The following is a 27,144-nucleotide window of genomic DNA, read 5'->3' as shown; positions in this document are numbered from 1 at the left end:
TTTTGGTGCGATATAGAGCCCTTTTCAAGAAGGTTCTTTATAGAACCATACACAAGACGTTCTTTGTAAATCCGAAGAACCATTTCACAATGCAAAGAACCCTTTAATCATGCAATAATTGCACTAAACCATTTTCTTAACTAAAGAACCCATGAAGAACCATCACTTTTAAGTGTGTAAGTAAGAATAAATTAACATATCCTCTATAAAGAACACACTTCTGAACATTTTCATTCACAATCACTGTTTATTTGCTGAATTTAACATATGAAATATAAAAATGTGGCCTGTGCAAAAGTTTTGGCACATTTTATATTGTATTTATTTTTTCCAGCATGTTAAATTCAGCAAATAAACACAAACTGTGCACTGAAACTGTCAGGAAAAACCAAATGTAAGTTTGTTGTCAGTAGAGGATGTGTTAACTTAATTTCACTTAGAACATTAATAATTTTATGAATACTGTGATTATGTGGTTCATGTGTTCGTTTAGCCCACACAGTGTGAGCTTTGGGTGCCATAAAAGGCTAATAAAAATCAGTCGTTTTTTGGCTGATCAGTGTTGATGATTTATAATCAGTGCATCTCTAGTATGAATAACACTGTATAACAAAGATGCACAGGTGAACGATTCAGAAGGAATCATTTTACTGAATGATTCATTTCTGAACAAATTAAGAACAGCGATGCAAACGAAGCTTGTCTGCTGTTGTCTGTTCAGCGCTGTGCTGTATGGACCCTGTGTAAGACAGATTTCCCCCTTCTAAACACCATTCAATCTGATTATGCTAAATATATCAACATAACAACTCGCCTATCGCTATGGCAACAAATACTGCACCGAGCAAGCAGCCATACATTTATTTCCCTTCGAAACCAGCAACGGATCTCATATTAGAGATCACAGGAAGGGGGTGTAATGCACACACACACACCCACACACACCCTTGCCGAGCACTTTATTAGGAACACCTGGACACCTACTCATTCGAGGAGATATCAGCCAACTGTGCGGCATAAAATCATGCAGATATGGGCAGCAGCTTTAGGTAATGTTCATATCGACAATCTGACATGTGATCCGTGGCATGATTGTTGGTGCCAGACTACTATCTCCTGGGATTTTCACACATAGTGTCTCTACGGTTACTCAGAAAGGAGCAATAAGGAAAAAACATCCAGCGAGTGGCAGTTCTGTGGATGGAAAGGCCTTGTTGCTGACAGAGGTCAGCGGAGAATGGCCAGACTGGTTCGAGCTGACAGAAAGACTAAAGAAACTCAGACAACTCTGTACAACTGCGGTGATCAGAAAAGCTTCTCAGAGTGCATAACATGTCGTACTTTGAGGTGGATGGGCTACAACAGCAGAAGACCATGTCAGGTTCCACTTATGTCAGCCAAGAACAGAAAGCTGAGGCTGCCGTGGGCACCGACTCACCAAAACTGGATGGTTGAACACTGGAAAAACATAGACTGGTCTGATGAATCCAGATGGTAGAGTCAGAATTTGGTGCCAACAGCATGAATCCATGGACCCAACCTGCCTTGTGTCAACAGCCCAGGCTGGTGGAGGTGGTGTAATGGGGTGTGGAATGTTAACAATCAATCATCACTTAAATGCCACAGCCTATTTGGGTATTGTTGCTGACCACATGCATCCATTCATGGCCACAATTTACCATCTTCTAATGGCTACTTCATTGTTCATGCTTCATTATTCATGTCATCTGTACATATAATGGTATCTAAGTGAAAACTTAAGCATGGAACATACTTATAATATAAACCATAATGTACCACCATAAAAAGGCAAATCCTGCACTTTGTTATATCACTGCTGTCAGGACAAAACCTTGTATCTCCATTTTTTAATTTTTGACACCATTTTAAACAGACAGTTGCCCTTTATCTTGTGTCAAAATGTTATAAACAAAAATAAACAAAAACAAAAACAAAAATGGTCCAAAATTACTTTGGAAAATATTTCTCCAATTACTTTCATTAAAAGTTAAGAACGTTTCTCCTTGTCATGTAAAGTTACGTTTTTGGAGATATTTGTTTTAATAGCAGCAATATTATCATCATTAACTTACTGCAACAAGCCTGTACAGTTCTGGAACAACATCTTAAGGAAAGATGTGACAAAGATTAGCTTCTACCAGAAGGATGAAAAGAGAAGAGTATAGAGAAAGAAAGGAGCTGCTTATGATCCAAAGCCTCAACTCATCTGTGAAGCATGGTGGAGGTAGTTTCAAGGTGTAGGCATGTATGGCTGTCAATGGAACTGGTTCTCTTGTATTTATTGATGATGTAACTGCTGACAAAAGTAGCAGGACAAATTCTGAAGGGTATAGGGCTATATTATCTGCTCGGCCTCAGGGCAAATACTTCAAAACTCATTGGACAGCACTTCACAGTACAGATGTATAATGATCTGCAATGGTCAGGTCAATCACCTGATCTCAGTCCAAACAAGCAAGCATTTAACTTACTTGAGGCAAAACTGAAGGTAAAACACCCCAAGAACAACCAAGAACTTACGTAAGCCTTGCAGAGGATCACCAGGGAATTAACCCTGCATTTGCTGGTGTCTGTGGGTTCCAGCGTGCAGGCAAGCATTGACTGCGAAGGATTTGCAACCAAGCGATAAAAATAATCATTTATAAATGTTAGTTTGTCTAGATATTTGTGAGCCCCTAAAAATGAAGGGTGGGATATGCATGAAAATGGTTGTAATTCCTACAATGTTCACCTGATTTGGATGTAAATACCCTCATTATTTATTACACATATATCTCTCTCCATATTTCTCTATATCTGTATCTCTCTTTCTCTATCTGTAGCTCTTACTCACGCTCTTCGCTCTCTCACTCTTCTCTCGCCCTTTGCTTTGTTCTCCCTCTCTCTCTCTCTCTGTCTCTCAGTCACCAGGCAACTAGCGTCCTCTCCACAGTGGAGACGTGGGTGTGGCAGTGTGTGTGAGCGTGTGGTAGATGAAGGCTCTGTGAAGAAACGGAGAAGTGTGTGATTCCTTTCGTTCGTAACATCACAAATATTTACAGTAAATTATTGAATGTAATGCATTAAAGCCTCTCAACTCATTTTTATGATCTTCTAACTATTGTCCATCATTTTTGGTATTTTTTAAATGAACTGGCAGTGAAAGAATGCCATCAGTCTTTTCTGTCGAGAAATTTTTGAAATAACTTTTTTTTCTGCTGTTTTTTTTTCAGTTTGTTTTGAGTTAGGTGACTAAATTGGGCACAGATGACATCAGATCTGCCAAAGCACCAATCAGAATTAGCAATATAACTGACACGCCCTCACAAGTGACTGATCTCCTGCTGCTCCGAGTCCCAGACAAAACTCCCAACGAACAACTTATCTAAGCTCTTCTACATGAGTTAACGATGCTTGTTCATTCATTCATTCATCCTCTTAAACTGCTTGATCCAGCTATAGTCACGGTAGCTATAGAGAAAGTAGAGAATCCCAGTTGGCCCTGCCCCTGTAGCCCAGTCTGGGGGATTCTGAGCAGCTCCCAGGCCAATTTGGAGATATAATCCCTCCAGCAGGTCCTGGGCCAACTTTGGGATCTTGTCCCAGTTGGCTGTGCCTGGTAAACCTCCAACGGGAGGCGGCCAAGGGTCATCATGATCACATGCCTGAACCAGCTCTACTCTGAGCTCCTCCTGGATGACTGAGTTCCTCACCCTATCAAGTAGAGTGTAGCCCGCCACCCTGCAAAGACAGCTTGTCTCCACCGCCTGTATCCATGATCTAATTCTTTCGGTCATTACCCAAAACTCATGACCATAGGTGAGGGTCAGGATCAGTTGGTAAACAGAGAGCTTTGCCTTATGGCTCAGCTCCTTCTTCACCACTACAGTCCGGTACAGCGACCGCAATACTGCTGCCGCCTGTCCCAGCCTGAGGCCGATCTCAAGATCCCTCTTCCCGTCACTCGTGAACAAGACCTCGGGATACTTAAAACTCCTCCACCTGGGGCAGGTCCTCTCCCCTTACCTGACACTTTTCAACCAAAACACAGACACATGCATTTACATACACTCACACACAGGGGCAATTTGGCGTGTCCAATTGGCTTGACTGCATGTCTTTGGACTGCGGGAGGAAACCCACGCAGACAGAAAGGACCCTGGTCGCCCGGCCAGGGAATCGAACCCAGGCCCATCTTGCAATCAAGGTACATTTATGTGAATAAAAAAACATGGCAGCCCATCCCACTGCTGGGGAAGAGAACCCCCTCCACAGGCTGCCACTCTTTATTTCCCTAGTTGAGTTTCTACAGAAGCCATGATTTACCACCAGCGCTACATTTCTATGATCAACAATGCTCAATCAAACATGCATGTATTTTGTGATGAATATACGACTATATTCTGAAAATAGTGATGAAATTATCAAATTATTTTAGAAAATGATGTTGTTGTCATTAGTTTGCAACATAAAAAGATGAATCAGGGCATCTGCAGGTCATTATAAAGCTGTGTTTAGCAGTCTGAACATTCTTCACAAGGGGGCGCTATTAGCACTCAAGTCACTTTGTGTGCATCATGACACTGTCGCACTTTAAGCCCATTTTTACCGTTGGGCCTTCAAAAACCTACTCGATTAACGGTCAAAATACTCCATTTTTTAATTACCAATAAATAATCTACAGTGCTATCCCTAATTCATATACAGCCATTCTTCCTCTCCTTTGGTGGTGCACAACTCAGCCATCAAACACTAAACGAATATAATAAATTGAATTCCCCTCAGCACTTTTTCTACCAGCTCCTAAAGGCCCCCGATAGCTGCTCTGAGCCGACCAACGCTATCCATCAGCCTGAACGTGGAACAGACCACACTGCGTACACGCTTATGCACATCAATAGTTTATAGTCCAGTCTGTGGTCACCGGGAGCTTCGCTGCAGTGCTTTTAGACAGCGTTAACAGCTCGGTTTCCTCCGAACAGGAAAAGAGGTGAAATGTAGAAGAACACAGAAGCTCGAAAGCTTCAAACAGTGAAATCATGAGCAGCCTCTGTTTTAGATTCAGAGCCATTTCTGACTCTGTAATAGCGGAGCTGTAATGAGGTTTGTAGATTAACAGGTTAATTAATTATGATGTGATGAATAATTCAGCTTCCAACAGGGTTTATCTTGTTGCACACATGTTCTTCAGGAAATGGCTTATCTGTGAGCAAAAGCCGACGCTTCCTGCATAGAAAGGAAAAGTGTAATACATGCTTTCGTAAAACGTCTTTTTGGCTGATTCATTCCAGTCCGGAATCTGACTCTACAAACATGGCTTCTCTGTTCCTTTGCTTATCATTTATATATATATACACGCCTACACATCACACCTACAAGAGCTTCTATGAATCCCATTCTAAATCTATAGGCATTAATATGGAGTTTGTCCCCCTTTGCAGCTCTAACAGCTTCCACTCTTCTGGGAAGCTTTCTACAAGATGTTGGAGAGAGTCTGTGGGAATTGTGTCCATTCATCCAGAAGAGCATTCGTGAGGTCAGACACTGATGTTGGACGAGAGGGCCTGGCTCAATCAAACTGGTTCAAAGTCAGAGTTCAGAACACACTTTTGGACTTTTTAACTGACTTTAGACTAAAATCCTTTTGCTGTGACCATATATCTTAACTATGTTTATTTTATTAAAACAGATGATTGAATATAACATTTTGTCACTACTGAAACAATCATAACACTAACCAAACTTTACCAAATGTTCCAATACTAACTGTTTCAACCACTACAGTTTTGGCTCATTTTGTAACAGTACATGACTAGCAAACACAGCTTTGAACAGCTGTTCACACAGAAAATCATATTTTTATTAAAACACAAAAAAGTTTATGTAACAGCAGAAAATGTGTTACGGTAATGACAGTTCATAATGTTCCACAATGATTTTCAGACTTTGGGAGAGGGATGCAGCCTTACTTTCTGCTCTAAAATGCAGGGCGTGGTTAAAATATTGCTCCGCCCACAGACTAAGACTCATTGTGTTTCGGTAGTGACAATTTTAGCTCATTTTGAGCTAAAAAACTCCAGAACATGACTAGCAAACACAGCTTTGAACAGCTGTTCACACAGAAAATCATATTTTTATTAAAACACAAAAAAGTTTAGGTAACTGCAGAAAATGTGTTACGGTAGTGACAATTTTAGCTCATTTTGAGCTCAAAAAAGCCAGTACATGACTAGCAAACACAGCTTTGAACAGCTGTTCACACAGAAAATCATATTTTTATTAAAACACAAAACAGTTTACATAACTGCAAAAAATGTGTTACGGTAATGACAGTTCATAATGTTCCACACTGATTTTCAGACTTTGGGAGAGGGATGCAGCCTTACTTTCTGCTCTAAAATCAGGGCGTGGTTAAAATATGGCTCCGCCCACAGACTAAGACTCATTGTGTTTCGGTAGTGACAATTTTAGCTCATTTTAGACTAAAAACAAACAAAGCAAACACAGCTTTGAACAGTTGTACATACATAACATCATCATATTTTTATTAAAGCACAAAAATAATTTACGTAACTGCAGAAAATGTGTTTCGGTAGTGACAATTCTGAATGTTCCACACTGATTTTCAGACTTTGGGACACACTTTAAAACAATGGGATCTCACTGCTAACCATGTAGCCATGAGGGACAGGAATGCAGCTTCACTTCCTGCTCTAAAATGCAGGGGTGTGGTTAAAATATATATAAAATATAAACTTATTCCACATATATTTATATATATATATATATATATATATATGGAATAAGTTTACTTAAGGAATAACATGGAGAAATATGGGTGTAAGGAAACACTAAAGGCTACAACAGAGAGAAAGAGATGCTAGCTCAGGCTCCTTGGCATTTCTCAGAGTTTCTGTGGCATTAATTATTTAGAGCTGGCAATTAACGCCCTCAACTGTCCACACACGCTCCAGAGGAAGCAGCCCAGCTCTGCTGTGGTGCAAACAGCATTACAGTGAAGGAAGACTGAAGACTTTTCAGAAACGATGACCAAACTTCATTAGCCGTCATCACTTCCCGACAGTACCGGTCCAGTTCTGATGTGCTGCGACAGAATCTACTGCAACATAATTAGTGTTGTGACATTTATCGACAGTAATAGCGGTAGCGGAAAGAGTGGACAGACATTAATAAAACACCATGAATTATTGATTAGTAGCCACAGATGGGCTAAGAAACGCTTAAGGCTGCATCTGTCTACCACTCTTGATGTTGTGTGCGAATGTTTGATCTACAACTCAACTCTTCAGGATGGGAGAGGTTGTACTGCAGAGCAGTTTATGTCACAGGTTTTTAAGTCTTTGCGTCGCTCAAAAGCACAATACAAACTTAAAGCATCTCCTAATCATCCCAGCATGACTTCATGCTAGTTTTCAGCCTGTGTTACTCCACAGAAGACATGAGCATAGTAGCTCCACCCTGCTGGTGCTCAGCTATAGACTGTAGCTCATGTGTTGATACACATTTTGTGTTATCCATCCTCTATCCTTCATCACAAGGTAGGTGTTTCTAATAAAGTGGCCAGCAAGTGAAAGCACAAGGTGGGTGTTTCTAATAAAGTGGCCAGTGAGTGGAAGCACAAGGTGGGTGTTTCTAATAAAGTGGCCACTGGGTGGAAGTACAAGGAGGGTGTTTCTAATAAAGGGGCCAGTGAGTGGAAGTACAAGGAGGGTGTTTCTAATAAAGTGGCCACTGAGTGGAAGTTCAAGGTGGGTGTTTCTAATAAAGTCCCCATTGAGTGGAAGTTCAAGGCAGGTGTAAGGTCAAGTTCCCAGAAGAGTTTGTCGAGTTTGGATCTGGTTCGGACTCAAAACAAGTCAGAATTTTGCTGAGCTTCGTTTGGGTTTGGACACAAGACACAATGTTATGTGTCAAGTTGGGCTCGGACAGAAAGTTTCTGGACAGACTGCAGGTTCAGACCAAAATTCCAGGTCCGATTAAAGCTCTAGATACTGACGACAGGCTAAAACACATGACTTTATAACGAAAGATCTGTTTCCTCACAGAAGAATTCTTGAACATTTAATTGGCAAATTTATTTAATATTACTGAATATTTGCTGCAAATGTAGTATTATTTTATAATGACAACTGAACTAAACTGAACTAAACTGAACTGAACTGAACTAAACTGAACTGAACTGAACTGAATCTTGCCATTTCCATGGTGTCCATCTATCCTTTATGGTCACATTCAGCTTTAAAGGAGCTTTAGCAGCTTCTAAACAGAGATTAGCCTGTGTTGCAGAGCTTTAGTGGTGTTGCTGGAGGTGGGGGGACCCCAGCGTGCAGGTAATAAGGCCCAGCAGGTGAGCTCCTCAGTGGGGCTCGGAGCCTGCCGTTCCCCTTCAGCCCGCCACAGTGAGCTCTTCCTCAACAGCTGGCACCCCCCCACGACCTATGACCCCTGCAGCGGGGCGCAGTGGGCAGAGATGAGATAATTACTGAGAGAGCAGAGCAGCCTGGCAGGCCGGAGACATGCAGACAGAGCGAAGACAGAGTTTTTATGTTTCTCTAGCACTTTTTCCCTCCTATCAGCGCTTTTCTGCCACACAAAAACTTTGTTTCAAGGACCAAAAAATTCTGTCGTTAAAACAGTAGTTCACTGAAAATTAAATTTACATATTTTGTCCACTCTCCCTGGATGTTGTCGATCAGCCAAGACATGCCTGATGTCCAAATTTTACTTGTTTAGATTAGTGCTGGAGCTACGAGACTAATGAAGCTAACAAACGCTGGAAGTCAATAGTCACCCAAATCTTCTTTACAAATACATCCCCAAAACTTCTGTCAAACCAAGTCCAGGTCTTCATTAAGCTTGCACAGATTTGTATATGTGAACTATGACTTACTGTAAACCATAAAAATGAACAAAACTTCATTGCTTAGCTTAACGCTAAAGGCAGCCACTTTATACCATATGTGTTGTGAATACAATGTTAGTGAAATACTATCAATAAACATTTGAGCAGTACAAAACTAAAGCACATGAAGGGCCCAGACAGTGTAAATTTGGAAAAGATGAAAAAACATCATGATATGTACATATTTAAACATATGCAGGAAAAAAAATAAAGCAAAATAAAACGTTAAAATTTAAAATGCCAATTCCGATTATTGGAAAATGATACATACCGAATCTGATTATTGGCTGCACTGATAATCAGTCTATAACATAAAATTGCAAATCTCATAGGGATGCTAGCGGATATTAGCGTTATCATAGTGGTGGTATAATAAGAAGGTAATATAATTAAACAATAGCCTTTTTTTTTCTTCAATTTTTACCTGATTTTCTCCCCAATTTAGTCGTCTCCAACTCCACCCGCTAGTTAGGACTCCCCCAGTCACACACGACGCTATCAACGCTAGGAGGGTGAAGGCTAGCACAGGCTAGCCAAGACCTGTGAAGCGCCACCGCATCTTTTCGAGCTGCCGCTCACACAACATCATTGATCAGCTGAGCGCACTCGGAGGAAAGCACCAACTGCCAGATCTGTTACGTCAGCTAACAGACGCCTGCGCTGACTAGCATCGCGCTGAGTGAGTGATGGGGGAGAAAGGCAGCCATCCCAGCCACCCAGAGAGAGCGAGGCCAAATGTGCTCTCTCGGACTCCCCGCTACGGATGGCTGTAGCATCACCAGGGATCGAACTCGTGATCTCCTGATGATAGAGCCAACGCTTAGACGGTTGCGCCACTCGGGAGCCCATACAGTAGCCTTGAGTGTTCAATAGAGTTCAACAAAGCACAGGGGTGTCAGGAGAGACTTACAGATAGGTGGGCGAAGCCTTTACTAAGGGGGTTTGGGAGAATGTTTTTTTAGTGGCCCCAAAAATCAGTTCATCATGAACTTTTAGAGCAGCAACAGGCAGGAAATTAAAAAAAATTGCTATTTGTCTGAGGATTAATAAGTTCATATTTTGTCTGCCACTTCTAAATTCTGAGATAAAACTTTATGATCAACACAACATCGGCATTAGTTATTAACTTCACCGCATAGCCAAACACTAAAGGCAGCCACATTATAAACATAATGATAAATATATAAACATATGCAGGAAAACTAAAAATTGAAACAAAAGAAAACAAGATAAAATGTCAATTCCGTTTATTGGAAAATGATAAATACCGAATCTGATTATTGCCTGCGCTGATAATCAGTCAAGCCCTGTAACATAAAATCGCAAACCTCATAGGGATGCTAGCGTTGTTAGCATTATCATAGTGGTGGTAAGAAGGTGATATAATTAAACAACAGTCTTAAGTTTCAATGGAGTTCAACAAAGCGCAGGGGCGTCACTAGAGACTTACGGACGGGGGGGCGAAGCCTTTACTAAGGGGGTTTGGGAGGATGTTTTTTAGTGGCCCCAAAATGTCAGTTCATCATGACCTTTTAGAGCAGCAATGGGCAAAAAAATGACCAAAAAACTGCTATTTCATCAAGGATTAATAAGTTCATATTTTGTCTGTACTGGCAAAAATCTTCTCACCTGACTGGCCTTCTGTGGAGCTGCCACCTCTAAATTACCCTCTATAGATTGAGAAATTCAGAGATAAAACTCTGTTATGATCAACACAACATCCGCATTAATTATATATAAAAAATATACAGCTAATACTGGTGTGATTGTTTCTAAATACACAACAGAACATGAAAACAAATAATCTGAAAAGTTTTTAAAGTACTAACGTTCATGTTTTACGGCCGATCCCCTTCAGCTAACATGCAACCAGCTAAAATCTCGAGAGCCTGCTATACTGACCACAATTTGCACAAATCTATGTTGTATCTTCACTTTCTAACTGCTTACTGATTAAGATATTATATGCATATTATGTGTGTTATGTATTTCAATTATAGCATAATCTTTTAGCTTTTAGCGAAGAATCTGTCACAACTTCATTGGTTGCTGAAAGATGTTACTTCACAAAGTAAGTAGCGCCAGAGACACTCCCCCAGGTCTGATATGATTGGTTTACAACTTACGAAGTCTGATATGATTGGCTGAGAGGGTGTTACACTTTTCCCCAAAGCTAGGATCACTGTCTCCCCTTTTTATGTTAGTAAATCTCTGATAGCTCCACTAAGGCAGTGGTGGATTAGAGCAGCAGCAGCACCTCCCCCAGTTCACACCCTGCTATTGCAATACATTGTGAATCTGGAGATATGATAGAAAACTGAAATAATGACGAATAAATGCAAAATACTGTTGATAATTTGAACTAATAAAGTAAATTCATTGTATCGGGTGGCTAAACGGAGACCGTCCCCCAACTAGACTTCCCAACTAGACCCCCCCTAAAATTGTCCTAGCAACACCCCTGCATTTCTGCAAAATAAAGAAAAAAGTGAAGCAAAGAATACCTGGACATTGGATCAAGTGTGTTTCAGTATTGCAATTTCCTTCCAACAAAAAAGTAGTTCCCTTTTCTGAGCCACAAAACTGTCCCAATATCAGGTTCAGCTCAGTTTTTTTCAGTGTTTCCCATCTTGTTTGGCTAATTTCTGGCTAATTCGAGTTTGCTTAGCTGTTAGGGTCAGAAATTGACGCACTCCTGCTGTCACACTCACAAAATCAGACCAAATATTATCTTACAGAAGTTATTTAACGGGTCCATTTTCTTTTTTTGTATGTCCTGATGTAGAAACGTAGTAGTGGTTAGCTGTAGCACAAAGCGAATTGCAACCGGGAGAGTTATTGTAGGGCTGGGCGATTTGGCCAAAAATGTTATCATGATAAAACATTTCACATCAGTCGATATCGATACATATCGCGATAAATGTCAAATTGTTATCCTTAGGTTTGAAGGCTGATTTCTGCTCCTAAATGGTTGTCATGTTAAACTATTCTTTATGGTCAGAACAAGACAAACATTTGCCAAACAGTGGAACATTTCATGAATCTGTCATGAGATAGTGGGAGAAAGCTGTTTTTGCCATAGATATACATACCTAGATGGGTCCAGTAAGACACGTCAACAGCGCCGCCATTTTAGGGCGGTCAACATCGCTACTGGACTGTATTCAGTATCATTACAGAGCAGCAGTTTAAGAAAGATACTGTCCAAAATTACACTATTTCAAGAATATTACTCTCAGAAAGAGGGATAGGATTATATAACGGAGGGAACGCAGTGATCCACACTCATGTCTGTGTGATGTGTATTGTTTGTGTGATGTTTATGTGTAGATATGGCCGTGTGGTTGGTAATGCACAGAGAACCTGTTGATGTGATTGTTTTTCCTCTGGTTTCATATTAATATTTTATTTAATAGTCTATTCAGGGGATCTTAACTTTATGTAGTAGTTATTTATTTATAATGATGGTTAATTTGTAGGTAAGTTATAGCATTCCTTAATCCGTGCAGATATTCATAATAGATTAATGTTAGCACCTTCTTACATTAAGCTGAAGCCAGCTTCTTGTTCAGATTGTCCCATTCCACCTTAAATGGTGCAGCTTCAGGCACCAGGAAGTGACTGCTGCACCATTTAAGGTGGAATGGGAAAAGTCGAACAAGAAGCTGGCGGATAGGAAGCCAACTTCAGCTCCGTCCTTCTTACTGTGTTTTGGGGGGATTATTTTATTTTTAATTGTATAAAGATTAGATTTCCACATTGATGGATCTGCTGATGTTGTGTTTCTCGCATTAAACTCGGTTTTAGCGTCAGCTACAGACTGAATACTTCCTGCTGGTCCAGACGGCTAATTATCACCATCACTTATTAAAGTAATAAACGCTACTGAGAGCAGATCCGTGCAGCCTAGATTAATCTGTGTCTGAGGATTATAACAAAAGAGATTAGGTGAAAATCGGTTGAGTAATAAGGAAGTTGCGGATGATTTAATCCTGAGATCTCAATACAAGTGAATCTGTTCACAAGTGGGTCTTGACCTCTCCAACATGGCCGACTCACAGACGTATCGCCTCAGATAGAGAACAGCAGGCAACGCGGCATCTAGGCATGTATATCTATTGTTTTTACCAGCTGGAACAGCACAGCCTCAATTCTTGTGATATTCATGATGTAAAAAAAAAAAAAGAGATTATTTTTAGCTGTCTGGTGACGAGTGCTAGGCTATGTGGTTACAAGTGCTAAACTGTTTGGTTTCTCAACAACGACGGCTTAGTATGAACAGCACATACAAGCCACCAGCTAGCAGACGTCTGGATTTCTCTATTCTATCGCAGTAGTTTGAGGGGTGAATCGCAATATATCTGACGCTCGCTGTGTAAAACCTTTAACTGCAGTGTGAATTTCTCACACTAGACAAACAGAGCCCTCCTTTTAGGTACGTTTAAACTGAAATCAGTGCTTTTTTGTCTTGTTTGATCTACATTAACATCAATTCGTCGTGCTGTGTGAGTGACAGAGTGCTGCTTCAAGTTAGCCAGTGGCTAAAAACAGCTAGCCTGGGAAGCTAGCCTTCTCCCACTCTCCAATGCCACACATACAGCGTCCTCAGATTACTTTCGTTTAAATCAGTGCTGTAACTAGCATGAACCCGCAGAGCCTCTCAGAGTATAACCACATTTAAACTGGAATATACCACACTCTCCTTTTGTTTTGGCCCGTATTTAGTCTGGCAAGGCAGAAAATTCCCCAGAAATTCCCCCTCACAGACTACCTATCACCGCTGTTATTCCAGGAGTGTTGCTGAAAACACAACAGCACACGCTCTGAACACTCTGCTTGTTAAGACTACAATCCCCAGTCGAATAAGAGCAGAAAGGCCAGGATTAATTCATTAATTAATACATCATTCAGCTCCACTAGACGCCGCGGTGCAGTCATTAGTGCCGTGTGGAGGTGTGTGTTGAATCGCAAGCGTAAAAGAAGGCCTCGCTCGTCACGGCCGCTGTTCGCCTGCCAGCTGATTCATCCTCAAAGACAGACTGCTGCTTTCCCACAGTCGCCCAGAACACAGCCTAATATCACACGACACATGCTGTTTGATTGAGAAATCTCAGCGCTCTGGTAAATTGGGATTGTTTGTAAGTGGCATACTGTAAAGTAGCCCTAGAGTCATAATTTAAACCATAAAAATAATCTGCTGTGAATAACAACTTGTTGCATGTTTGTATGTGTTATTGTTTTGCTCAGGAAAATACTAAAAATCCCACAGGAGTGTCCCTAAACCTCAACACTCATTCAGAATATGTAGATTTATGAAAATGCAAGATTATGCAAATTGTAAACGTTCCCTTGAACCCCAGTCCCTAAAAATAAGCTGCCACTATTACATTTATAATCAAATTAAGTAGCAAAATCTTCAAACTGTCACGCTTTGAATGCTAAACTATAAACTGTAGTAGAGCCAATTATGCTAGTGCTATCTTAGCAGGCTAATAACACACCACGGAACAGGTTGGATTCTGTCTTCAACACCAGCCACTCGACTTCACTCCATCAGATCTGAATCTTCTAAACTTGCAGATATCTAACCTGTGTTGTGGCGTATTAAACTGTTTTTTCTGATGCTACCAAGGACATGTGGCAACACAAGGACATGTAAAGGACACATAGTAACACACGACAAGCAACAAGCACAGTGGTTTACAAAGCTGTAGTAAGCTAAGCTAATTATTCAGCAGCTACTATGAATTATTGAGTAACTACTCTGAATCATTCAACAACTATGAATTTTTAAGTACTATGAATTATTTAGTAACTATGAATTATTCAGTAACTACTGTGAAATATTCAACAACTGCTATGAATTAATCAGTAATTATTTTGAAATATTCAACAACCGCTATAAATTATTAAGTAATATGAGTTATTCAGTAACTACTATAATTTATTCAGTAGCAACTCCTATTAATCAGTAACTGCTATGAATTATTCAGTATGTACTATGAATTATTCAGTAACTGCTATGAATTATTCAGTAAGTACTATGAATTATTCAGTAACTAATATGAATTATTCAGTAAGTACTATGAATTATTCAGTAAGTACTATGAATTATTCAGTAACTAATATGAATTATTCAGCAACTCCTATGAATTATTTAGTAACTTCTATGAACTATTAAGTACTATGAATTATTCCGTAACTGCTATAAATTATTCAGTAAGTATTATGAATTATTCGGTAACTACTATGACTTATTCAATAATTACTATGAATTATTCATTAACTAGGGGCTAATATCAATCCATATGAAAACCTAAAAATGCAAGATACCTGAAATTCAGTGCAACAGCCGAAGAAAACTGTGCTTCCTGAGCTGAAAGAAACAGGCTTTGATTAATACTGACCTGAATCTGAGTCGATTTCTCTTTCAAATGCACCTAAACTCAAAAACAGCACTCCTCGTGTATCTCTGCTCTGCCTCTATCTGATTTATTATCACACAGATATTACCTGTTCATTTTCACTGGAATCGCATTTTGCTTCTTGTAAGCAAGTCCAGACATGAACACACATTTCAGGGAACCCACACACACACACACACACACACATATGCGTGTGCACAGGCTGTTGCTGGTCCTGCAAAAGCAAATCGTTATCTTCCTTCCCCAAACAGCTAACAGGAACATGATAAAATTCCAGAAGATTCCTTCACCAAACTGCTCAAAAGAAAAGACTGGCCTGCAACATCATACAGCCCTTTCAACCAAACAGATCTGCGGCCTGCAGACATTTCTTCAGAGAACATAACTTTAAATTCCTTCACTTTTACGGTGGCTCTGGTAGATAGCAAGTATGCTAGCTAGCACAATAGCTAATGTAGCTTGTTGTGAGTTCATCTAGATGAAGCTTTGGTAAGGCCCAATCCCATTTCACCCCTCGCCCCTACCACTGAGCCCTTAGCCCTGCATGTTCACGTCTAGGGGTAGGGTGTCCTGATTCTTGTTGAGATAGAGGGGTAGGGTGAAGTGTTTGACCCTCCAAACGGAGGATTTTTAGAGACTCCAAACAGAGAGTTATGAGAAAAAAAGAAAAGCGGCAAGATGGAGAACAAGAGACCAAAGAAACCCACAAATGTGAGAATTTTCTCTGTTAAGAACTACAACAACCACTGTATTAACTTAGTTTAATGTCATTTCAGTGTATTACGGTCCTTTTCTTCGTTACAGTCATAAAAATCACTAGTTGTATGCTGCTGTCTCGGTAGCTAGCTAAATTTCCTGTTCCACCTACCTGCTTTCCTGCTACCATTTAAGGTGCAACGGGAACTTTTCCCCAGCTTTATTCGCAGGGACTACGCTTACTATATATCTTCTTTCAACGCTTGTTATTTAAAGCTGTGTGGAACCAGACAGGCTTTGGAATTGACTTTTGTCCTATTTAATGCAGCTAATAATAAGACTACGTTAAAATTCTCTACTAAGCACTCGAGGCTCAGCCTGGACTTGCACAGCATCTTGTGAATGTCCTTGTTATTAAAAACAGCGCTTCTTGATTAGTCTGTAATCCAGTTAATCCATTAAATATATCCACTTTCAACACCTCACACTCCCTTACACTTTAGGCCACATCCACAGTTTGCAATGCCTTAGAAAGTACATTGCCAGCAGAATCATATCGGTATCAGCAGCTGTCAAAAAAATCAGCTGTGCAGCTTTGATCCATATTTGATTACATATTTACTGCACTCTGGAAGAGCAATGCTGGGTTACTGCACTAAAATATTTGCATTTTATTCACTTCATGCATTGGTAAACCTACATATCGCTGCTGTTGGAACAAAACCTTGTATCTCCATTTTTGTCGTTTTTCAGTTTTTGACCTAATTTGAAAATGCCTGTTGTTCTTTACATTGTGTGTAAATTTCATGATGAATGGACCAAAAGAAACGGCCCAAAATGACTTGGAAAGACATCTGGTTCCACTGACTTCCATTAAAAGTAATGTATGTTTTTTCCTTCTCCTGTAAAGTTACCATTTTGGAGATACATGGTTTTGTTCCAACAGCAGCGATAAACAAATGTTCTTCTTCAGGTGGATTTTGTCCCAGTTTCTATATTTTACAAGTGTGCATCACATATAATCGGCACTCAGCCCGAGCCATGACATCGTCTTAGGAAGTTCACTGCCGGCTATATCTTATCAATATCATAAGGTGGAGGCTTTTAAGTGCTTTAGTACATTCAAACTGCTGCATGTAATTTACTTGACACCACATCTGAAATGAACACATATTACATCTGTTATTGCCAAAAGTAAGTAAAAAAATATTCACATTTAAACCCAGTAAATTCAATGTGCTGCTTTTTGGTTTCCATGTGTGGCCCTTATGCTGGAGTGCAATGCTAGACTTGCCAAAAACAGGCAGCCGTTTGACTCCAGCTCAGCACAATAACAGCGCAACTGCGGCACGAAGCATTTGCATGCCAAATTCTGCAAACAAGACACTTCGGGACCAGCAGAAACTTCTGAACGTCTGCCTGTCTGTGTGCAGCCCAGGTTCTAACAATTCGTCCTACCCATCGAGCATGTGCATATCATTACTATAGCAAAGTAACTTTTTAAAATGTTTTTAATGTTTGTGATGTTAATTCAGCCTTACTTTAAGTCTATAGTACATGACTTTTTTTAGGATTTAACTTTCTGTTAGGATTAAAACATGATGGCTTTGTTTTCTAACGGGAATTATCCCCTACCTTACCTTACCTTAAAAGATTTCTAATTTCCTGTAGGACACCTTTAGTTCCTATTAGGAAACTATCAAATGCATCTAGGAATCAGAACCATCAGGATCTTTTACAATGTGATATCAACCCATCAGGAAAACACACAAAAAATTAAATGTTTCTGTTGGTTGTTCGTGGTTTTGTCTTTTGTGTTTTGGCTTTTCTTGATATGTTGATATCACAATGTAAATGAACAGGTGATTCCAGATGGTTTTATTATAAAACCTTAAGGGGTTCTACACAAAACTAGTGCTCTCCAATAGTAATCATTGAAGGGGAACGCCACCAATTTTTCAAAATCTTCCACGTAATTAAATGGTTAAGAGTGGTTTGGTGTGAAATGCTCTGTTCTAGAGAAACTTACTGAGTCAGAACTGTTCACAGTGGTGGTGATAGGAACCAGACGTCCACCTCTAAAAGCTCCCTCACAGAAAGTTCCTACATGAAATGGTTATGAATTCACTGCCTGATGACTGAGACACTGTTTTATGATAGTTTTGAGCAGAGTATGTTTAAAATCCAGTCATGGTGGAGGGATACATAATATGCAGGGCGCTGTGAGGCAAAATAGTCCCCAAAGAAAACTTATTATTTCAGATTTTCCACTATTTTCCATCATCAACATTCCATATAAACTCAGAAGACTCGTGTAGGTTCACTGGTGGTTCTGGATAGTGAATAAAATGTCTATATTTGTGTTGTAGTCATGGCGACCCCTGGTTCCTATCACCACCACTGTAAAGACATCTGAACCATTTCACACCAAACCACTCTGAATCACTCTGTTTACATCTCACACACTGAATTATTCACCAGTGAACCTACACGTGTCTTATGAGCTTTTATATGGAATGTTGATGATGGGAAAATTCTTTGGGGACTATTTTGCCTCACAGCACCCTGCATGTATCCCTCCACCATGAATGGAGTAAAATAAATTAGTTAAAACACATTTTAAGCCAAAACTATCGTCTCAGACATCAGTCAGGGTATTAAAAACTTTCTGTGAGGGAGCTTTTAGAGGGGGACGTCTGGTTCCCATCACCACCACTGTGAACAATCCTGACTCTGTAAGTTTATCTAGAACGGAGCGTTCTACACCAAACCACTCTGAATGAACTTTAATCACAAACACTGAATTATGCAGATATTTTGGAAAATTGGTGGAGTTCCCCTTTAAGCCAATTCCCATAATGAAGCAAAATAATGGCTCTAATAATTTAAGAACTTATAACTTTTAATGGTTTCTATGGTTTCTATTAGAGCACAAGTTCTTTTTATCCCTGGCACGGAAGGAGGGAGGGACGGAGGGGGGCTATGACTCACAGGCTGGACCACCATAGATAGCATGCACCGAGACGGAGAAATGCTGCCAAATGCGCGAGCGCGGCGGCTGCAGCTGTGAGCCCACAGCGCGTTCCTTACCTCTCAGTGGAAGATGCTCGAATCTCCTGCGTGTCTCTTTCTCTCCGTGTGTCTGCAGGTGTCAGTCTGCCTCAGCCCTTCTCGCCCCGGCCATGAGACATGATCATCCCCCTCCAGAAAAGCCGAGACAGGCGCTCCGATTCACCGCGAGACTTCGCCGACACGGCGCTGAGAGAGAGGGACGCTCTGGCGCTGCTCGCTGCGTTGGGGAGCGGTCAGTTCAGCCTCCTCTCGGAGCTCCAGTCGCTCGCATGGCGCTTCTTGGCTGCTCTGGGTGACACTTGTGCTCTTCTCTGAACACACACACACACACTACACACACACACACACACACACACTGTTGGCAGCGCGGGTGTGTGCGGATTAATCCGGCTGGGTCCTAGCGCCGGTCAAACTCAGGACTCCAGAGCGCTTCAACAGGTTGCAGCAAAAGGCTGCTCTCCAATACGATGGAGACTACACTGGGGTTCTTTAGTAAAGCAAATGGTTCTGTATAGAACCCTGAACGCTTTGCATGCCTAAGTGGATCTGTACATGGTGAAATGGTTCATTAGATCAATGTGTAACACCAAAAAGGGTTCTGCTATTCTGCTATTGTGATGATGCCAAACTTGTAACAACAGAAGAACCCTTTGTGGTGGTATATAGAACCATTTTCCTTACTGAAGAACCCCTGAAGAACCATTGGTATTGCAGATTCTACCTACAGGAGCTTTTATGAATCCCATTCTAAATCCACAGGCATTAATACGGAGTTGGTCCCCCTTTGCAGCTCTAACAGCTTCCACTCTTCTGGGAAGCTTTCTACAAGATTCCGGAGAGTCTCTGTGGGAGTCTCTGCTCATTCATCCAGAAGAGCATTAGTGAGGTCAGACACTGATGTTGGACGAGAGGGTCTGGCTCACAATCTCCATTCTAGTTTATCCCAAAGGTGTTGGATGGGGTTGAGGTCAGGGCTCTGTGAGGGCCAGTCAAGTTCTTCCACACCAGACTCACCCAGCCATGACTTTATGGAGCTGCTTTGTGCACTGGGTCTCAGTCACGCTGGAACAGGAAATGTTCTTCCCCAAACTGTTCACACAAAGTTTGAAGCGAACAGTTGTACTTCGCTGGAACTAAGGGCTGTGCTCTATGCTCCTCAGCAATCGGTGACCCAGTCTGTAACTTTACATGGTCTGACACTTCGTGGCTGAGTTGCTGTGGTTCATAAAAGCTTCCACTTTTCAATAATACACTCAGAGTTGATCATGGAAAATCTAGGAGGAAAGAAATTTCACGAACTGACTTGATGCAGTGGTGGCGTCCAATTACAGCACCACGCTCTAATTCAGTGAGCTCTTTAGATCCATTCTTTCACTAATGTGTGTAAAGGCAGGCTGCATGGCTAGGTGCTTGATTTTATACACCTGTGGCAATAGGACTGAATGAAACACCTGAATTCAGTGATTAAGAGGTGTGTCCCAATACTTTTGTCCAGCGGTCGGCCACATGTGGCTCAGGAGCCGCATGCAGCTCTTTTACTGCCCTGTTGCGGCTCCACAGCTGAATTAGATTTGTAGGTAAAAATAAAATAATCCTCCTTTACAATAAAATACAGCTCTGCTGATCATTCAACACAGTTTAACAATAAATGGTCTTAAACTCTGGAGTTAATGTAGAACTGCTAATTCACCCTTTAACCCTGAAGATCAGCGCAGACTGCTGGTCACCATAGCAACACAGACAACCTCAATCTCATCTAGCTAGTAGCTAACAAAAAGACAAAGAGAGAGATTTAAGACGAACATCAGTAATTTGGAGACTAATGGACTTATTTGCATTTATAGTCACTCCAGCTAGGTTTCCTGATACGTTTAATCTGCAACAAGAAACTGACAAACACTAAAAAGTCGCGAAGCTGAAGTCAGTTTCTCATTCGCCAGCTTCTTGTTAAAATTTTCCCGTTCCACCTTAAATGATGCCACTGTTACATTCTGGTGCCTCACATACCATTTAAGGAAAACTCGAACACGAAGCCGGTGAATGAGAAGCGACTTCAGCCTCATAAAAAGTCGAACGTTGAGAGACATTTTACAAGAAACTGTTCTACTTTTGAGGAAAAGTTTCCTGCCAGAGATGTGAGAAAAGCAGCTATAGCTGAGTTAAAGCTTAAAGCAGAGCAAAGTAAGTCTGTATTTTCATTTATATTATACTTTTAGCCTATACTAGTACATCAGCACATACTGAGACATATTTATAGCCAAGATGCTAAAGTGTTACTTAAATAAATGAATATAAAATGTTGTGGCTCCCGAGTCAGATCGATTTTTGTAAAAATGACAAAATGGCTCTTCTTAACATTTGGCTTGCCGACCCCTTGTTTTGTCCACATAATGTCTATGAAACTGATATAGTAAACTATGAGACTGATTAATTAATGAGACTGATTAATATTTAGACACATAAAATATTAATATTGTCTAGCAAAACTCCTACACTAGGTTACAACTAAATTTTTTAACGGGTAATCGGGACTCTGTAAAGGAATGCATTTTTAAAGTTACCCCCTCAACCCTGCATACACGTTTGCAAGTTCAGATCATACCTACAACATACGGTGGTAGTACGAGAGGAGTCTGACTGAGAGGGGAGGGACCTCTGAGAACTTGGGATGAAGCTAGAAGACCGAACCCCACACTTTTTAATTGGTAGGACTGACATAGGACTGAGGAACAGGAAGGAGATGGGATGGTGGTGGGGATTGCGAAGACTTTGTCACAGGACATGGAAGGTAGAAATGGGAATTTATAGGCCATTACATGGGAAGGCGGATGTGTTTCAGGCATGGTCCCACCCCCAAAATTTCAGTTTTTCCAGAACTTTATTTAATGCACTGATGAGCCAAAACATGAATACTCACAAATGAAGTGAATAACGTTGCACTGTGAACAGCCATTTCCAGAAGATATTATACAATTGAAAACAGTTGGTTCCCTTAGTCAATGAGTTGGATGTGGGAGAAATCGGCAGACATGAAGACCTGGCAACTTTGACGAGGGTAGACTCATTAAGACCAGACAACTGGGTCCAAGCATCTCCAAAATGTCAAGGCTTGTAGGGTGCTCCTTGTCAGCAGTGGCGAGCACCTGCCAACAGCAGTCCGAAGAGGACAAACCACAAACCAGCGACAGGTTGCCAAAGGGTAATCAAGGTCCGACGAAGGCTCTTCTGTCTGGTCCGAATTGACAGAAGGGCTACTGTGGCACAAATCACAGACATTTGTGATAATAGTTACAGGAGGAATGTGTCACGTCACAGTTGACCACACCCTGTTGCAAATGGGGCTGCGTGGCCGCAGACTGGTCGGAGTGCTCATCCTAATCCCTGATGACTGTTGAAAGCACCAACAACAGACATGTGATCATCTGAACTGGACTTTGGAGCAATGGAAAGAGGTCACCTGGTCCGATGAGGCCCGTTGTCTTTTATGCCAAGTGGACAGCCAGGTACACATCCTTTAAGTACAGAAGTGATGGCACCAGGATGCACTCTGGGAACATGGTGGAGGGAGTATGATGCCCTGGACAATGTCTTGCTGGGAAACTCTGGGTCCAGGCATTCATGTGGACATCAGTTTGACAAGTGCCACCTACCTAAACATTGTTTCAAATCAGGTACGCTCCATCATGGCAATGGCATTCCCCATTGTCTGCGGCCTCTTTCAGTAGGATAATGCACCCTGCCACACTGAACAGATTTTGAACAGTTTGATAAGCCTCTAGGTGTTGCCCTGGCCTTCAAATTTCCCAGATCTCAATCCAATTGAGCATCTATGGGATGTGCTGGAGCAACAAGCCCGACAACTGACAGGACTGAACGGATCTGCTGCTACCGTTGTACCGCAGTGCACCTTATTCTTCTCTCTCTTGAACAAATACAACGAACTCTGCAGGGTGGTAGATCTCCAGGACCAGGAAGAATGTCTTTTTTAGGGCTTTGTGGCTTTTTCAATTTGAGTGAGAGCTTTAGGAACTTTTTCCAGATCCTGAGAACGTTAGAAAGTTCCTTCACCTTCACCATGGTTGCTACTTGTTGCGTGAAACCTTCTCAGCCAACGTCTTTTATAATGACTCCACATGCAATTTGCACAAGAATAATTTTGTTTTTATCTTTGCAGCATTGAAATTTGGAACTTTTTTTGGTTCATATTTATTAGTCAAAAGACAGCAGGTGTGTAAATCTGAAGGACATATGTGCACTAGAACTTTATTCAGTAACAAAAGCAAAAGTGTCTGTATACTTGCTTCTCCGTGAAATATGACAGAGAAAGCACACTTAATAAGCTTAACAAGCTTGAAGTTTAAAATGATCTAAAATCTGCATTCCCGCCCACCCGTTGTCATGGATACGCCATTTTTCTGCGCAAACACCAGGGGGCAACATAAACTGCTCAGCGGTTTGCAGTTAATGGTTTGTCATGAAGATGATGACCCACTACAAAAAGACAGGCCAGCATAAAAAGAGTCAAAAGCTTGCATGGTTTCCTCCTGTGGAAAGGCTACACTTGTGCTCCAGCTGCGGGCATTCAAACTAAGCTCTGATCTGACCGGCCATCAGAGCATGGCCTTTTTCATTTGTGGTCTCCATGGAAACATTAGAGAAACCAAAAGGCCTTTACTTGTTTATCATTGGCCAATTAGCTTCCAGAGACAGACCTTAGGACTGATCCAGTTCTTTTTTGTGTTTGCTTACACAATGAATGCTATGCTAAAAGTTATGCTAAATGGGCAGTAGGCTTAAATTAAGTCTCAGTATGTCTCGGTCATGAGGACACCATGCAGTGTGTTTTCCCTGCAGCAACACACCTGGTTTAAGTCACCAGGTAATTAAATTATCTGGGATCCACCCACAAATGTGTTCTTCTGTAGCTGCTGTTGGACAAGCTTTCCAAAATGTAGGCAATTGTTTATTCGGCCTAATGAGAAACTGTAGAACAGACTCAGTTTATATCACAATACCTACATTTAGAGCCAGTTATTCATTCAGCCAAATGAGAAACTATAGAACAGACTCGGTTTATATCACAATACCTACATTTAGAGTCGGTTATTCATTCAGCCTAATGAGAAACTGTAGAACAGACTCAGTTTATATCACAATACCTACATTTAGTCAGTTATTCATTCAGCCTAATGAGAAACTATAGAACAGACTCGGTTTATATCACAATACCTACATTTAGAGCCGGTTATTCATTCAGCCTAATGAGAAACTGTAGAACAGACTCAGTTTATATCACAATACCTATATTTAGAGTCGGTTATTCATTCAGCCTAATGAGAAACTGTAGAACAGACACAGTTTATATCACAATACCTACATTTAGAGTCGGTTATTCATTCAACCTAATGAGAAACTGTAGAACAGACTCAGTTTATATCACAATACCTACATTTAGAGTCGGTTATTCATTCAACCTAATGAGAAACTGTAGAACAGACTCAGTTTATATCACAATACCTACATTTAGAGTCGGTTATTCATTCAGCCTAACGAGAAACTGTAGAACAGACTCAGTTTATATCACAATACCTACATTTAGAGTCGGTTATTCATTCAGCCTAACGAGAAACTGTAGAACAGACTCAGTTTATATCACAATACCTACATTTAGAGTCGGTTATTCATTCAGCCAAATGAGAAACTGTAGAACAGACTCAGTGTATATCACAATACCTACATTTAGAGTCGGTTATTCATTCAGCCTAATGAGAAACTGTAGAACAGACTCAGTTTATATCACAATACCTACATTTAGAGCCAGTTATTCATTCAGCCAAATGAGAATGAGACACATATGCAAGTTCATACTGTACTATGCACTGTGGAAGCCATATATTGACAATGTCCGGAAACGCCGCCAACTTCTCTGGTCTAAAGCTTCTAATCTGATATGAACTGATGCACAGTGGAAATGTGTGCTGTGGTCTGATGAGTCAACCTTTCAGATGGTTTATTGAAGTAATGGACATCTTGTTCTCCGGACGAAAGTAGTACAGGACTGTCCAGATTGTTACCAGTGTTAGCAACAGTTGTAGCAGCCATCTCGTAGCCTGAATTTTCATACTTTTGTGCATTTTATGTCACACAGTGTCACTAGGGATGTGTGTGTGTGCAAGAAAGAGACAGAGAGAGAGAGAGATTAGTGAATATTGAAGGTCTGCTGTCTAAAACGGTACTCGAGTTTAATGAGTGCAGGAGCAACTGATAAATTCAGTTTTGAATGCGACTGTGCTCTGGCCTCAGATGCACCCTCTATTATTTTCCTCCATAGAGATGACCTGATGAACTCTCGTGAAAGTACAGAGCACCAGAAGCAGGATTTAATAACCGTAATAAAAGCGCAGCAAGCGGTGTGATCCTTGTCTTTCTTTTTGAAGCAGACTATCTGCACTGTGTTATCAGCGCCGTAGCTTTTAGAACGGGGTGGCCAGGTAAGATCCAGAGATTTTATTGGGGTGGCATACTCCAAGAAAAAAAGCTAAATACAATAACATTACTGTTTTAAAATGACAAAAAATGATGTGTTGGTTTTTCTCAGTATGTAACTGTCATTTCCACACAAATAAAACAGTGCATTAATACAATTTTGTCAAAGAGAACTGAAAGACAAAACTGTGTTGATGAATTTTAGTCATACTTTAGAAAAAGGTGTAGGTAAAATTAAAACTGTGACTATGTTAACTTTAGGGAAAACATTTAATATAGACTGACCATAGAAGTTATTAAATTTGGCTGCCCTCACTATCAGACTGTAATAACTGGTCTACGATGTCAGATTTTATACTGTTCTCCTTGTGTGTATATAAGTACACAATTTAACAGCAAGCCAAACTCCATTCAAACGAATACATGGGAGTCAGGATATAGCCTCCAAGCTCCAGTGCTTTACTGAGCTGCACATTCATGCACTGAGTGAATAGGAGTGAAACTATAGGAAAAAATAAAAATAACAATGTACAGCATAAGTAATGCTTTAGAGCTGTAGTATGCTCAGTATTACACAACAGTACAGGTTGACTGGAGAAGGCTACTGAATACAATGCTCTGCTGATTACGAAACTTACGTACTTTCAGCTTAACATTTAATAAAATAAGCATTTCAAAGCTATGCAAACCGCACTGACAAATTATAAATCTCGAGTATAAATGGCTTTAAGCTCTCATATGGTTTAACACATATAGCAACAAGGAATAGAAGCTAAGCTAACAATGGGATGATATAGGAACAAGGCTATATAGTGCTTTTCAACACGAATAAGAAAAAAGAGCTAAAGCGAACATAAATCTCACATACTTATAAAATATTAAACTAGTGTCTATATGATGTCTGAAACACTTACAGACGATGCTTTCGACAGGGTAAACAAACAGGATTGCACCAGATAATCTTTCACAGCAAAGCGCGGCAGCTGGAGTATCAGACCAAGCTATTTCCTGGTTTTTGCCCTAGCAAGGGAAAGTCAAAAGCTGCCAAACTAAAAGTCCTCAGTAGGGGGTGCTATTTAACATGAAATATGGACAGAACAGATTTTCTCTTTAAAGCGTAAAGCCAGAAACAGACTCGACGCAAACGCTCTGTCCTTCTAAAGACACTCAGTACTGAAGGGGGCGCTAGAGGACAAATCAGAGAGGGATCTACTGTTGTTCCAACAGCCTCAACAGCTAAAAGTGAACATTAGAGGAGAGTGAGCTGCTTTACCTCTTCTGCTGTCGAGTCGAGTCGGTACCATGCAGTAGAACAGCGGCTTCAGTTTGAAGCGCAGAATGTTAGCATAGCTAACAGTAGTTAAAGCCTTAAATTTGTCTCTTGTATGTCAGAACAATATCAGAAACCACATAATCAAGTCTGCTAAAAATTAGTGAACAACACCACACGGTTTGAGGCAAGGGCGTGGCGATTTACGCAGTTAGCATTATGCTAACTGGTGTGGTACAAGCAGTGAGTTTTTCCGACCAACATATGTAAAT

General features: G+C 40.7%; 1 protein-coding gene across 2 annotated transcripts in view; it reads right to left on the bottom strand.

Moving 5' to 3' along the window:
* The window catches only part of rab27b (RAB27B, member RAS oncogene family), an 81,004-nt gene extending 61,341 nt beyond the window's left edge, over positions 1-19,663 (bottom strand). Inside the window, exon 1 of one of the 2 annotated variants that reach the window (XM_036588147.1) lies at positions 19,135-19,663. The gene's annotated coding sequence lies outside the window, so the exon portion shown is untranslated. Of the gene's footprint in view, positions 1-15,330; positions 15,582-19,134 lie in introns of those variants that run through there. The other variant, XM_036588149.1, reaches the window with a different exon arrangement.
* Positions 19,664-27,144: the final 7,481 nt, after the last annotated feature.

Source organism: Colossoma macropomum, unplaced genomic scaffold (assembly GCF_904425465.1).
Source record: "Colossoma macropomum unplaced genomic scaffold, Colossoma_macropomum, whole genome shotgun sequence".
Classification (NCBI taxonomy): domain Eukaryota; kingdom Metazoa; phylum Chordata; class Actinopteri; order Characiformes; family Serrasalmidae; genus Colossoma; species Colossoma macropomum.
The sequence above is the reverse complement of the archived record's forward strand: the minus strand, read 5'-3'. Positions and strand labels throughout refer to the sequence as shown.